We start from the raw sequence: 12,400 nt of genomic DNA on the forward strand, positions 1-12,400 counted from the left end.
ACCCCGCCGACACCCCGATCCCCAGATTCCCCGACGCCCGGACCCACCGGCCGCGGCCGGGCGCGCGCGCAGAGTCGCCGCCTGGACTCAGCGTCCGACCTGCCCGCGGGGCAGCGAGCGTCTCGGGCTTCGGTCCCCCTGTGTCCCGAGGGACTCGGCGACCGAAAAGAATCTCCCCGCTGCGGGGACCAGCCGGGCCGCCCTCCCGGTGACCGCGGCGACGGCAGCCGCCCGGGTCCCCCATCCCATGCCAGCCCCGGGAGGCCCGCGCCGTCTCCCAGGGGCCGCAGCCACGTCGCCTCTGCGGCTTTGGGTCCTGGCTCCCGCACTCGGGGCTTCTGCGTGTTCACTTCCTTGGCCAGCCGTCCCTCCTGTTCACCTTCGAGTTGAAATGAAAAACGTCCTTCCAGCGATAGGAATATAGCTCACTATATCCCGGTAGGCAGCGCTTGCAACTTTCTCTAACGTCTGGGTGACCTATAAAAATGTTTTTTAATGCAGTGGACAACAGAACACACCACCAATACCTGAAATTATTTCGCTCAAGAAGTTGGTAAGGGAAGATGTTCCTGACATTTTAAGAGAAGTCTGGCAAGGATGGTTATATAAGTTTATATATTATGTATATAATATATATTGGGTGTATCATGATTACATAATCATTGGAAGGTTTGGAAGCATATGGTTTTAAGTAGTTCTCTAACAATCAGACCACAAGCCATTTTAATGCATTTTCTAACTTAAATGCTTCACGTTTTGTAGTAACGACAGTAATGTTTTAAAAATATTTTGTAATGACAAGAATTGTATTTTTAAAACAAGGAGAGAAAAATAAGTCAGTAGCACAACTCCTCTAAAGGCGAACGGGAGCGGGCGGACGGAAAGCGCCTTTGACTGACGCCCCCGTGTGGCCGTGCAGATGCATTGCTGCCCAGCATTTCCTCTAAACCGGACTCGGCGGAGAGGGACCTGCGCACCACGTGCTCGGTACTCCGCAGGGCTGCGGCTCTGGCCGCCCCGGGCCTTAAGGCGCCCTTTGTTTTCTCACCTTCACCTGGAGCTGAACACACCGCAAGGGGTCATCCCGCTTGCGTGCTTTGTGTATGAAGGTGGGCTCTCCCCAGGAGGAGCGGGGGTGGGGAGGCGACACTTTACTCACAGGGTTGCCTTTGCAGGAGGTCTTTTCGGGTGCCTGACTTTCTTTTTTCTCACTGATGCTGGCCCAGCTGGTTTCTGATGTGCGACCCCCCACCCCCAACCCTGCCTGTCAAATGTGGGAGTGTGATAGGGGATAGGGGTTTCCCGATTGGAGCCCCAACACCCTTTGGCCTTTTGGAGGAAATTCCTGAGCAGGCAAAGTCGACCCAACTCACTGCAGGAGAATGTTCTGGAATCTGCCCCGGAGTCCTTTACCTTTTTTTTTTTCTTTTCCTTTTAGCTTTTCTTCCATATCGTCGTTCCTTCCCAAATAACCCATCCGCTGTACCAAGGGTGCAGCCCTGAAGCTTGTATAATTGGGGAATATGAAGAAAAAAAATCTTCACAAAATTCCAAGTTTTAAAAAGCCAGTACATAGCTGACATAAGGGATACTGTCTGAAGCTTCCTTAGCTTCACAGAAAAGTCCTCAATTAAAAAAAAAAAAAAAAAAGGCATCAGAACCTAGCCAAGTCTTGTCTAGGTTGGGCCTTGTGCAATGGGGCTACTGTGGGGAGAACCCGGGTTCTAGGACCTGAAAGTTCTATTATTTACTGGTCGAGGTCCTTGGGCCCATCTGCCAACCTCTCGGGGGCTCTCCTTGCTCATATGTAAACCCAGATTAGATCATGCTATTCTGCAAACCTTCCTGGGTCTGACCTTTCTTTTATCACTCATTTACTTTGACACTGGACCCAGTTGAATGCTACTGGGTCTGCTCCTCTCACTGTGGCCTATTTGGTGGTGACTCATGTGCTAGCTTGGGCTTCCCAGGTGGCACTAGGGGTAAAGAACCGCCTACCAATGCAGGAGATGTAGGAGACTCAGGTTTCGTCCCTGGGTTGGGAAGATCCCCTGGAGGAGGGCATGGCAATCCACTCCAGTATTCTTGCCTGGAGAATCCCATGGATAGAGGAGCCTGGTGGGCTACAGTCCATAGGGTTGCAAAGAGTTGGACACAACTGAAGTGACTTAACACACACGTACTAGCTTGCTTATGTTCTCATGACACCATGTATCAATCAGCTGTATCAATCAGCTCCCGGATTACCTTGGAGAAGGGGCTTCTTCATTCTCAAGGAAACAGAGGTGTCACCTCCATGGTGATGTGTCCCCTCATGGTCCCAGTGCTTCTAAGTTGGGACCCATTATCTGCCTCATGGAGGGGGAGAACTGCACGGGGGCAGATGCAGCCTGGCCTTCAGTGACCATCTGTGTGTCCCTCGAATGAATTCTTCCCAGGAGAGAGGATCTGATTGGGTGGGTTCTTTCATCTAATAGGCAGTGGCCCTTTTAAGCTGAGACAAAAGCCAAGGCCCCCAAAGCTGGTTGGAGGCCAGAAGAGCACTGCTAGGTTTACATTTTGTACTTGGAAAAATTGCCAGCAGCTTTATGTAGGGAGCTCTACCAGAAGTTCCTCCAAAGGAAGTTGTGGGCATGAAAAGCCTATCTAGTTTGTGAGCCTTGTCCAAAGTCAGTCCTCGTCTCCTACTCTGGCCCTTTGCTCTGGGCACATCTCTGGGCAAGGACAGTGACTTGCTCCCTATGTATTCCCCAAGACTGGTAAACAGCCTTGCACACAACTGAAAGAAACTGTGTGTGTGCATGTATACACCCATGTGCACACACATACACTAAATATATATATTTTTTCTTTTTTCTTCAGAGTCAACCTTGTAAAGTGATAATGTTTGAACTGGATCTTGAAGGATGTTAATAATCAGAGAACGTTTCAGACCAGATGATGGTAGCAGAGCTGTGAGCTGGGGAACAGCATAGAAAAAAGGGGAACCAGAGGGTACAAACGCATTTTGGAGAAAGAACATGATCAGTTAGGACTTTGAGTCACAAAGGAAAATAGACTGAGTCGTATTGTGACAAGCTTTACAGACTTTATTCTGGGGGTGGGGGTGCTGGGTCGGATAACTGTGGTCGAGCAGGGAATAAGCCAGTCACGGTGCTGACACGGAGACGTCCCTGAAGGTGACAGGCAGGAGAGGTAAGGAGGGACCCAAGACTGGTGAGGCGGCTGCTACTGCAAGTCCAAGCATGAGGTGAGGTCAGTTCTGACCAAACGTAGCAGGAGTGGGATACCATGGAATGAACAGACTGGAGACCAGCACTTCACAAACATTTGACACCATGGTGCTCAAGGCCAGACACAAGACTGTGTGGGTCCTATGGGTCTGGACACTGCCTGAAAAGCCCTCAGCAAACCGGAAGTTGTATTGAGTGGCCATGCTTGAACGATCCAACCTCGACAGCATATTAAAAAGCAGAGACATTACTCTGCCAACAAAGGTCCGTCTAGCCAAGGCTATGGTTTTTCCAGTAGTTATGTATGGATGTGAGAGTTGGACTATAATTAAAGCTGAGCACCCAAGAATTGATGCTTTTGAACTGTGGTGTTGGAGAAGACTCTTGAGAGTGCCTTAGACTGCAAGGAAATCCAACCAGTCCATCCCAAAGGAGATCAGTCCTGAATATTCATTGGAAGGACTGATGCTGAAGCTGAAACTCCAATGCTTTGGCCACCTGATGCGAAGAACTGACTCCTTGGAAGAGACCCTGATGCTGGGCAAGATTGAAGGCAGGAGGAGAAGGGGATGACAGAGGATGAGATGGTTGGATGGCATCACCAACTCGATGGACATGAGTTTGAGTAAACTCCAAGAGTTGGTGATGGACAGGGAGGCCTGGTGTGCTGCAGTCCATGGGGTCACAAAGAGTTGGACACGACTGAGCCACTGAACTGAACTGATAAATCTTGTAGTCACTCTGTAACACTCCTATGATTATTTGAATTTTTAAACATTGTTTGCCACATGAACCACTGAAAGGCTGGTGATTCGATGCTTCCAGTGGCTCCCTCGCTGCTCCCCACCTTCATGGACCTCCCCCCGCCTCAGTCCGAGCAGCACAGCTCCAGGGAGGCCCAGTTTCCCCCGTGATGGCATCGCTCTCAGCCAACCTGGAGGGAGTTCCTGGTGTGGCTTTAGAGAGCCGGGGGCAAGGTGAACATGCAGCAGATGTGTGGGGAAGCTTCAGTGTCCTGGCATCCATGATTGCCCGTCATGCTTTCTAGAACCTTCCATGGCCTCAGTTAGTCCAATATGCCGGTGTCAGAGCTTGCCTACACCGAGGATGTCGGTGCCTGACAACAGCTTTGACTCTGACTCATCCCAGGGCTCCTGCATCTTCCCTAGGATCAGAGCTATGAGCCTCAAGAATGAAGAATCAAACCCCACGGGATTCCAGGCTCCCTCGACAGAGGCAAAGCCTCTAGGCCTGGATCTCCCCAGAGCAGACGTGAGGTCGCCTTCAGCCAGTAAAGATGAGACACACAGCAGAAGAATTTAAGTGGTGTCGCCTGTGTGCTCAGTTGTGTCCAACTCTTTTGAGACCCCATGGACTGCAGCCCGCCAGGCTCCTCTGTGCATGGGATTCTCCAGGCAAGAATACTGGAGTGGGTTGCCATGCCCTCCTCCAGGGGATCTTCCCAACCCAGGGATCGAACCCTCATCTCTTGCATCTTGCACGCAGATTCTTTACCACTGAGCCATCGAGGAAGCCCCTTTAAGCAAACCCCAGATGTGGAAAAAATCCAGACATATTTTCATACAGGCATCAGAGTTTGTTTTTAGGTTTATTTTAAAGAATGACTAAGGTTATTGAATTTCCCCATGACTAAATTCCCCACAGCTTTTGGGAATAGTGTTTCAGTTAAAAAAAAAAACAAAAAACATTTCTCACCATGTACATTCAGGAACACTTACTGTGCAGACCATGGCCTACCCCAGCAATGACATTATTAATCATAAGAGAAACAAGCTTATTACTCAGATTATGACTCAATTTACAAGAGACACTGAAGTTTTATAAGGCTGACCCTTGAGTCAGCCGTCTTTGATGACCTTGTGATGAGAATAATGCCGCCTCTGGCTTTGAAGATGAAGCCTGTCACATCAAAGGCTAGTCAGATGAAGTGAGGAGTATTTTATAGGGACACCAAGTCCTTTCTAGCGTGGCGAGGGACAAAACTTACTCAGTAGCACTTAGTCAACAAGACCATACTAAGTACCTGCAGGTCGTCAGCCTGGAGAGTATATAATCAAGGTGACCACATTTTGTAAACAAAACTCCCAGGTTTTCGGTATAACAAAGAGTTTTTATGCCACTTTCTGGTGCTAAGAGATCATCTGGGTAATGTAATTTTGGACCCTCAAAGTAGAAAAACCTGGGACAATTCATGGATTCATCTGGATAAAAGAGAATATTTGAAATGATCATTGTTCCAGAAAATAAGCACGCAAGGCGGTTTGATCCACTGACACTGCTCAGGGTGAAGCTCCATGATGGACGTGAAAACAACATTCAATCTCATGCAGGAGGTGTGCTAGGTCCTTCCTGCAAGGGCAGGGTGGTTTCTTAGAGAATAAAGGGTCAGTAGGAATTTGCTAAGCAGACAAGGGATGGGGGGCAAGGAACATTCCAGATAGGAATCAGAAAGTCTGAAGCATGGGGAATGGTAAATTATGACCCTCTTCTCAAGAACTCACAGAAATTAGAAAATACTTTGAAACAAATGATTATAAACATAGAACAGATGTAAAATTTGTGTGTTACACCTCAAGTCACACTTAGATGGACTTAAAATTTTTTATTTATTTTTGGCTGCACTGGGTCTTCATTGCTACGCACAAGCTTTCTCTAGTTGCTGTGAGTGTGGTTTTTTTCTTCATTGCCGTGCACGGGTTTTCCATTTCAGTGGCTTCTCTTGTTGCAGAGCATGGGTTTTAGGTGTGCAGGCTCAGCAGATGTGGAGCACTGGCTTAGTTACTCCGAAGCTTGTGGGATCTTCCCGGACCAGGGATTGAACCTGTGTCCCCTGCATTGGCTGGTGGATTCTTAACTACTGGACCACCAGGGAAGTTCCCTCATTATTTAAAGTTCAATATTTTAGCAAAATGACCACACAAGTGATATTATGTCTTTTGTGCCTCACATCAAGAGGAAATGATGAAAAACAAATTTTAATTAAAAAAAAGGAAATGATGTTAGTTTGTTGCATTATTGATGAAGTTGAATTTGAATAATGAATTGAAGTGGTGTTTGGCAGATTTTTCTGTATCCTATTCCCTGATAATTTTCATCTAACAAATTAAGCATCCATTAATGATTCTTATCTAAGTTTTTACAATGATGGTCATAAACTGATGATTTTTTCTTTTGACCCTTCTTTTTTCATTTAATTGACTTGTTGGTAAAGATTTTGTAAAGCTTTCTTTTCTCTACCTAAAAAAATTTAAAAACCTTAGTAACATGGATTTATGGATTCTTTAATGAGTTATAACATTTGTGCGTGTGTGCTAAGTCACTACAGTCATATCCAACTCTTTGCGACCCTGTGGACTGCTGCCTGCCAGGCTCCTCTGTCCATGGAATTTTCCAGGCAAGAATACTGGAGTGGGTCGCCACGCCTTCCTCAGGGGATCTTCCCAACCCAGGGTTCAAACCCACATCTCTTATATCTCCTGCATTGGCAGACGTGTTCTTTACCACTAGCAATGGCTGGGAAGCCCCAGTGAACTATAACACATTCCTCTATTTGTTTTGATGCTCAACTTGTCCCAAATTTAGCTAGTGGTGAGCTTCTTCAAGCTGGCCCTATGCTCTGTTGACGTGTCCCCATCAGTTCTGGGGCATTTTCCTACTTCCTAGTACGAAATGTTCCATAGTTCAGGTTTTAGGTTTTTTCCCCAGCCGTGGAATCAGCCAGATCTCCAAGTTTCTGGCTGTTTTTAATGGTATTTAATAACTACAATATGGGCATCAGGAGCGCTCACTGCAGCTGAGATGTTTCTAGTGCTTTTCAGAGAGCAGAGTTAAGAAGCGTACGTGTGTACTTGTATGTGTGCGTGCATGCACTGTGTGCATGTGTATTCACATAGCTACTTACAATTCCAGTCCAGCTCCACAGTTTTCTTCCTTGCCTGTCTCCATTCCATATTTATATCTCCTGTCTCAGGATTAGAACCCTGGTTCCCCCAAATATCAAAAATTTACTCATTTGCTCAAAAACATAGGTTTTGTAAGTTATACCAAAACAACTTTCAGTTCAGTCATTCAGTCGTGTCTGACTGTTTGTGACCCCATGGACTGCAGCACGCCAGACCTCCCTGTCCATCACCAACTTCCGAAACTTGCTCAAACTATGTCCATCAAGTCAGTGATGCCATCCAACTGTCTCATCCTCTGTCATCCCCTTCTCCTCCTGCCTTCAATCTTTCCCAGCATCAGGGTCTTTTCCAATGAGTGAGCTGTTCACATCAGGTGGCCGAAGTGTTGGAGTTTCAGGTTCAGCATCAGTCCTTCCAATGAATATTTAGGACTGATTTCCTTTAGGATGGACTGGTTGGATCTCCTTGCAGTCCAAGGGACTCGCAAGAGTCTTCTCCAACACTACAGTAAAAAGCATCAATTCTTCGGCACTCAGCTTTCTTTATAGTCCAACTCTCATATCAAGTAAAGTAAAACAACTTTACTTCTAAGTAAAGTTCAGTATCTCTTTTTCCCCTTAGTATATATACCACTGAACGTACTTTCTTCTTTGTGGTCAAATTATCAGTGTGACATACCCTTGGGTTTATGGGTTTTGTTTATATTTTCAGGTTTGTTTTTCCATACTTGAGGGTTTTTTTTGGAAATGTAATAAAACATTTAAATGATTCAAATTTGAGGCTATATAAAAGTGTACACTGAGGATGGACCAATTCTCTACTCCAGTCCTTACATCTCATTTCCATTCTCCCCAAGTCATGCTCTATTTCTTGATCTGGATGTGAGATTACATGGGTGTATTTTTTATTATTATTAAAAAAGCAGAACGCCTTTGATTTATGCATTTTCTATACATTTTACACACAAATGAAAAAATGAAAAAAATAAACCCAGTGAGATGTGCCAGTCAGTATTCATCCGAGAAGCAATATCACCCTAAGTATTATTGAACAGGGAATTATAGAGCCTTACGCAATTTATCCTGAAGTAAAAATGCAGAAGGGGGAGTTGGAGGATCAAAGAACAGTGAAGATCCTGCCAAAAGTCAAGACGTAGCTGCGATGACAGGAAAGAAGAGGGGGAAGGCTGAGACGGGCAGCAGAGCCCCTTGTCTACCCCTCAGGACAGGGGTGAAGGTGGGGAAGGTGAAAGTCGAGCTGGGGGCAAGTTGGTAGATGGAGCTGCTGAGGGAAGGGAGGAAGGCAAAGGAGGTCCAGCGCTTAGCAGTGACTTTTCCAGCTGGTGCCTTCACGGTGGTACCAAGAAAAATGAGACTGCGAGATTGTGAGCAGAGATTTCTGGGGGCTAAAGTTGGGAGGGAGATCTATGTGGAAGAGGAGGGCCAAAAGGTGCGAAGTTTCTGTAAGGCAAAATTTCCATGCCTTCGGAACTTTCTGAGAATCAGTAGAAATTTCAGTGCACGGTGGGCATGGGCATGTCAACACAGGTGAGAAAGTATCTATTAGCTACCACTCATAAGCAAGGGGGTATAGCTCAGGGGTAGAGCATTTGACTGCAGATCAAGAGGTCCCTGGTTCAAATCCAGGTGCCCCCTCAAGTAAGTCTTATTTTAGTATCTACACCAAATTACACCTTTAGGCAGGTTCCTCTCGGTGGGCAGACTGGGGGGTGCAACAGTTGGCAAAGGAGATGACAGTAAAGGAGTTGGTAAAGTAGAAAGGAAGGTGTCTAGCTCATCTCTGGGCTGGGGCAGTGGAAAGTCCCAGAACCAGAAGGATGGTTCTAGCCTCGGCCATGGGGACTCAAGGCTCATCTGAGCACTAGAACTACCCGGAAACGTGGGAATATAAACATATACATCCCCCTCCGGGCCTGTTTCCAGAGATTCGGGTTTTGTTTGGCTGTTTTCAACAGTACCCTTTCTTCCTTTCATCCACTCACATCACAGAAACATGAGATGATTTTTTTTTTGTTCTGGGGCCACATTTAGCAGCTCCTCTACTGGATCATCCTGAAAGCCCTTCTAGGAGAACAGCAGTTGCTTTAGAGGACTTGGCATGAATTGAAGGGTGGGGAGAAGCTTCAGGGCCGCCAGGTGGGAGGGGGTCCAGGCTCGGGGGAAGGAGAGGAAATGGGTTTAGTTCACAGTGGAGTTGTCCTCATCGGGCTGACGGAAAAAATTTAAAAAAAGGTGCTGCTGAGATTACAGTTATAATAAGGGAGGGGCTTGCATGGTTGAACCACTGGGACCCCGTTTTGTTAGCTTCATCTCAGGTCAGCAGTCTTATTCCCTCCCCTCCTTTAACTCACTTATACAGAATGTGTTCAAGACAGATAAATTCTCCATCAGCTTTTACCCTTGCCTCCATCTGAGATAAACCATAAAAGAGTGCCTTTTGCTGATCCAGTGGTTACCGGTCATGATATCCCCACGGGGGAGGAAAAACCCTGGTTCCCATCAGTGTGGATGTCTTCCTCCTGTAGTGGTCAGTCTGTCTTTAGCTTTGGCCCCTTTAAATCCCCTGGTACCCCATCATAGGCGCAGGGTGCCACTCTGAATGATGCTGGATCGTTGTCTGCCAGGTCCTACCTGTCATCCGCAATAAACTTTCATATTTGTACTTTAAGGAGTTGTCTGCTTCTTTTCCCATTCCTAAAGCTCCTTCTCGGTTCAGAGGATGTGATTCGATCTCTCCACCTTCCAACAACTCCCTTTCAGTTAGTTTTCTGTGATTGAAAAAAATGCCTTTTTTTAGCCTCTGGTTCCATAGAATTGAGTCTTCGTAGGATGGAGGAGAGGTTGGATTGTTTAGGTCTTTGCCAGAAAGCCTCTCTAGCTTCTTGCAGCGCCAGGTGAACTTATCCAGGGCTGATTGGATGCCCATGCCCATTAACACTTATCTTAGAGCCTTGCAGATGTCACCTTTCCTTTGGGTTCATCCCCCTTTCACCACGCACACGCGCCGCCGTGGAGGGGAACTTGGAGCTTTGATGCCTCTCCTATGCTCCCCCCATAAGCACAGCAGGGTGCTTGCAGGAGGCCCCCAGGGCTCCGGTTGCTCCATCCTGAGCTGCTTCGGCAGGGTCTGCACAGAGCAAAGAGACTAAAGAAAGGGTAGTGGTGGTGGTGGTGGGCACGGTTAAGGGAGCATGCGGACGGTGACTGGCGGCTACACAGTAGGGGCTGCAATCCACTTTCAGTCATGCGATCCAGTGCCGCGCCCGGGGTTACTTTTCCACCGGAACCTCAGTCACCTGCCTTGAACAGGGACCCTGGAAATGTACTGTGGACGTCAGCTGTCGGCCTGAGCAGCAGAGACTCCCAGGGCCCGTGGACGGTGAGGGGGCTGCAATGTGTTTTCTCAGGAAGATGATCTAGGTGACTGCTTCAGTTTTGAGTTTGTTTAGGAATAGGTTGCCAGTCTTACCAGCTCTCCAGAAATTAAGTAGAAACTTTTAGTGTGTTACAAGTGTCCTGGGTGTGACCATGAAGGAGAAAGGTGGTTGTGTGCATGATAAGTCGCTTCAGTCATGTGACCCGTGTGAGCCCACCAGGCTCCTCTGTCCGTGGGATTCTCCAGGCAAGGATACTGGAGCGGGTTGCCATGCCCTCCTCCAGGGGATCTTCCCCGCCCCGTGATCAAACCCACGTCTCCTTTTTATTGCTGAGTCACTGGGGAAGCATGAAAGGTGGTTATTAGACACCCATAATAAGTAAGGGGGTGTAGCTCAGGGGTAGAGCATTTGACTGCAGATCAAGAGGTCCCTGGTTCAAATCTAGGTGCCCCCTACCACACTGGGCTTTTTGTGGAATATTGGAGGAAGGCTGGCATAGGCAGTGGTTTCCATTCTGTTCTAATGGATGCTCAGTTACTCACGGTGGCAACTTGTAGATGGCGGGCCAGTTGTCTCCCGAGGGAGCTCTTGCATGCATGCACGCTAAGTTGCTTCAGTCGTGTCTGACTTTTGTGACCCTGTGCACTGTAGCCCACCAGGCTCCTCTGTTCTTGGGATTCTCCAGGCAAGAATGCTGGAGTGGGTTGCCATGCCCTCCTCCAGGGGATCTTCCTGTTATTTCAGGTCAATAAACTCACATCACGACCACATGGGGGCGCATCTAGCTAGTTCACAGACTTTACTGCCCTGTTTATTCTACTTGAAATTTTTATTTCGTGTGTCCGGATCCTCTCACTCCACTCTTCCTCTCCACTTCTTCATCAATAATTTGTTGTTCCGTTGCTCAGTTGTGTCCAACTCTTTGCGACCCCATGGACAGCAGCACAATAGTTAAAAGCGAAAATCATCCTCTCTGGCAGGTTTTCTCCTCCAAAGCAAGGGAATAATAATAACCACTAATAATATAATTGTGGGCTTCCCTGGTGGCTCAGATAGTAAAGAATCCACCTGCAATGGAGGAGACCCAGGTTTGATCCTTGGGTCATGAAGATCCCCAAGAGGAGGGCATGGAAGCCCACTCCAGTATTCTTCCTTGGAGAATCCCATGGACAGAGAAGCCTGGCTGGCTACAGTTCATGAGGTCCCAAAAAGTCAGACACAACTGAGTGACTAACAGTAATATAATTGTAGCTGCAAATTGCTTAGTTATATAAGATATTTGCCTAAGAGACATGCGGTTACCACTAACTTCAGGAAAATAAAAAAGATCCAGGTTAGGGACTAAGAAGTTCACCAACCTCCCCAGCATCCCCAGGTTTAATGCACAGATACGAAGGCTGAAGAGACACCTTCTGGTGTAGGTACTGTATGTGTCTCCCAAGAGATTGACAGGATCTCTTCAACTTGCTGTTTTGTAGTGCAGAACAAGAGAAAGACAAATTCTAAAGGCCCTTCCAGCAATAGATGTCCATGCCTCTCCAGGCTGCTGCTCTCACCACACATGGAGGAGAAGGGGGAGATGCAGGCATGTGAAGGGGTAGGATTGTGGGACTCCAAGGCCTGGCGGGGAGAACTCTATGGGTTGAGCTTGTGGAGGAATAAGTTGCTGGTTTTACCAGCTTGCTAGAAACCAATAGAAACTTCCAGTATGTTATGGGAGTCCTGGGTGTGACTATGAAGATGAAAGGTGATTATTAGACACCTGTGATAAGTTAGGGGGTATAGCTCAGGGGTAGAGCATTTGACTGCAGATCAAGAGGTCCCTGGTTCAAATCCAGGTGCCCCCT

General features: G+C 47.4%; 3 non-coding genes across 3 annotated transcripts; all 3 read left to right on the plus strand.

The window, feature by feature from the left end:
- The first annotated feature begins 8,739 nt into the window (after window positions 1–8,739).
- TRNAC-GCA (transfer RNA cysteine (anticodon GCA)) lies at window positions 8,740–8,811 on the plus strand. Its single transcript has one exon. It is a non-coding gene; the product is annotated as a tRNA-Cys (tRNA).
- A 2,124-nt stretch (window positions 8,812–10,935) lies between these two features.
- On the plus strand, window positions 10,936–11,007 carry TRNAC-GCA (transfer RNA cysteine (anticodon GCA)). The gene has a single exon. It is a non-coding gene; the product is annotated as a tRNA-Cys (tRNA).
- Window positions 11,008–12,328: 1,321 nt separating this feature from the next.
- On the plus strand, window positions 12,329–12,400 carry TRNAC-GCA (transfer RNA cysteine (anticodon GCA)). Its single transcript has one exon. It is a non-coding gene; the product is annotated as a tRNA-Cys (tRNA).

This window comes from Muntiacus reevesi, chromosome 6, assembly GCF_963930625.1.
Source record: "Muntiacus reevesi chromosome 6, mMunRee1.1, whole genome shotgun sequence".
NCBI classification, from domain to species: Eukaryota; Metazoa; Chordata; class Mammalia; order Artiodactyla; family Cervidae; genus Muntiacus; species Muntiacus reevesi.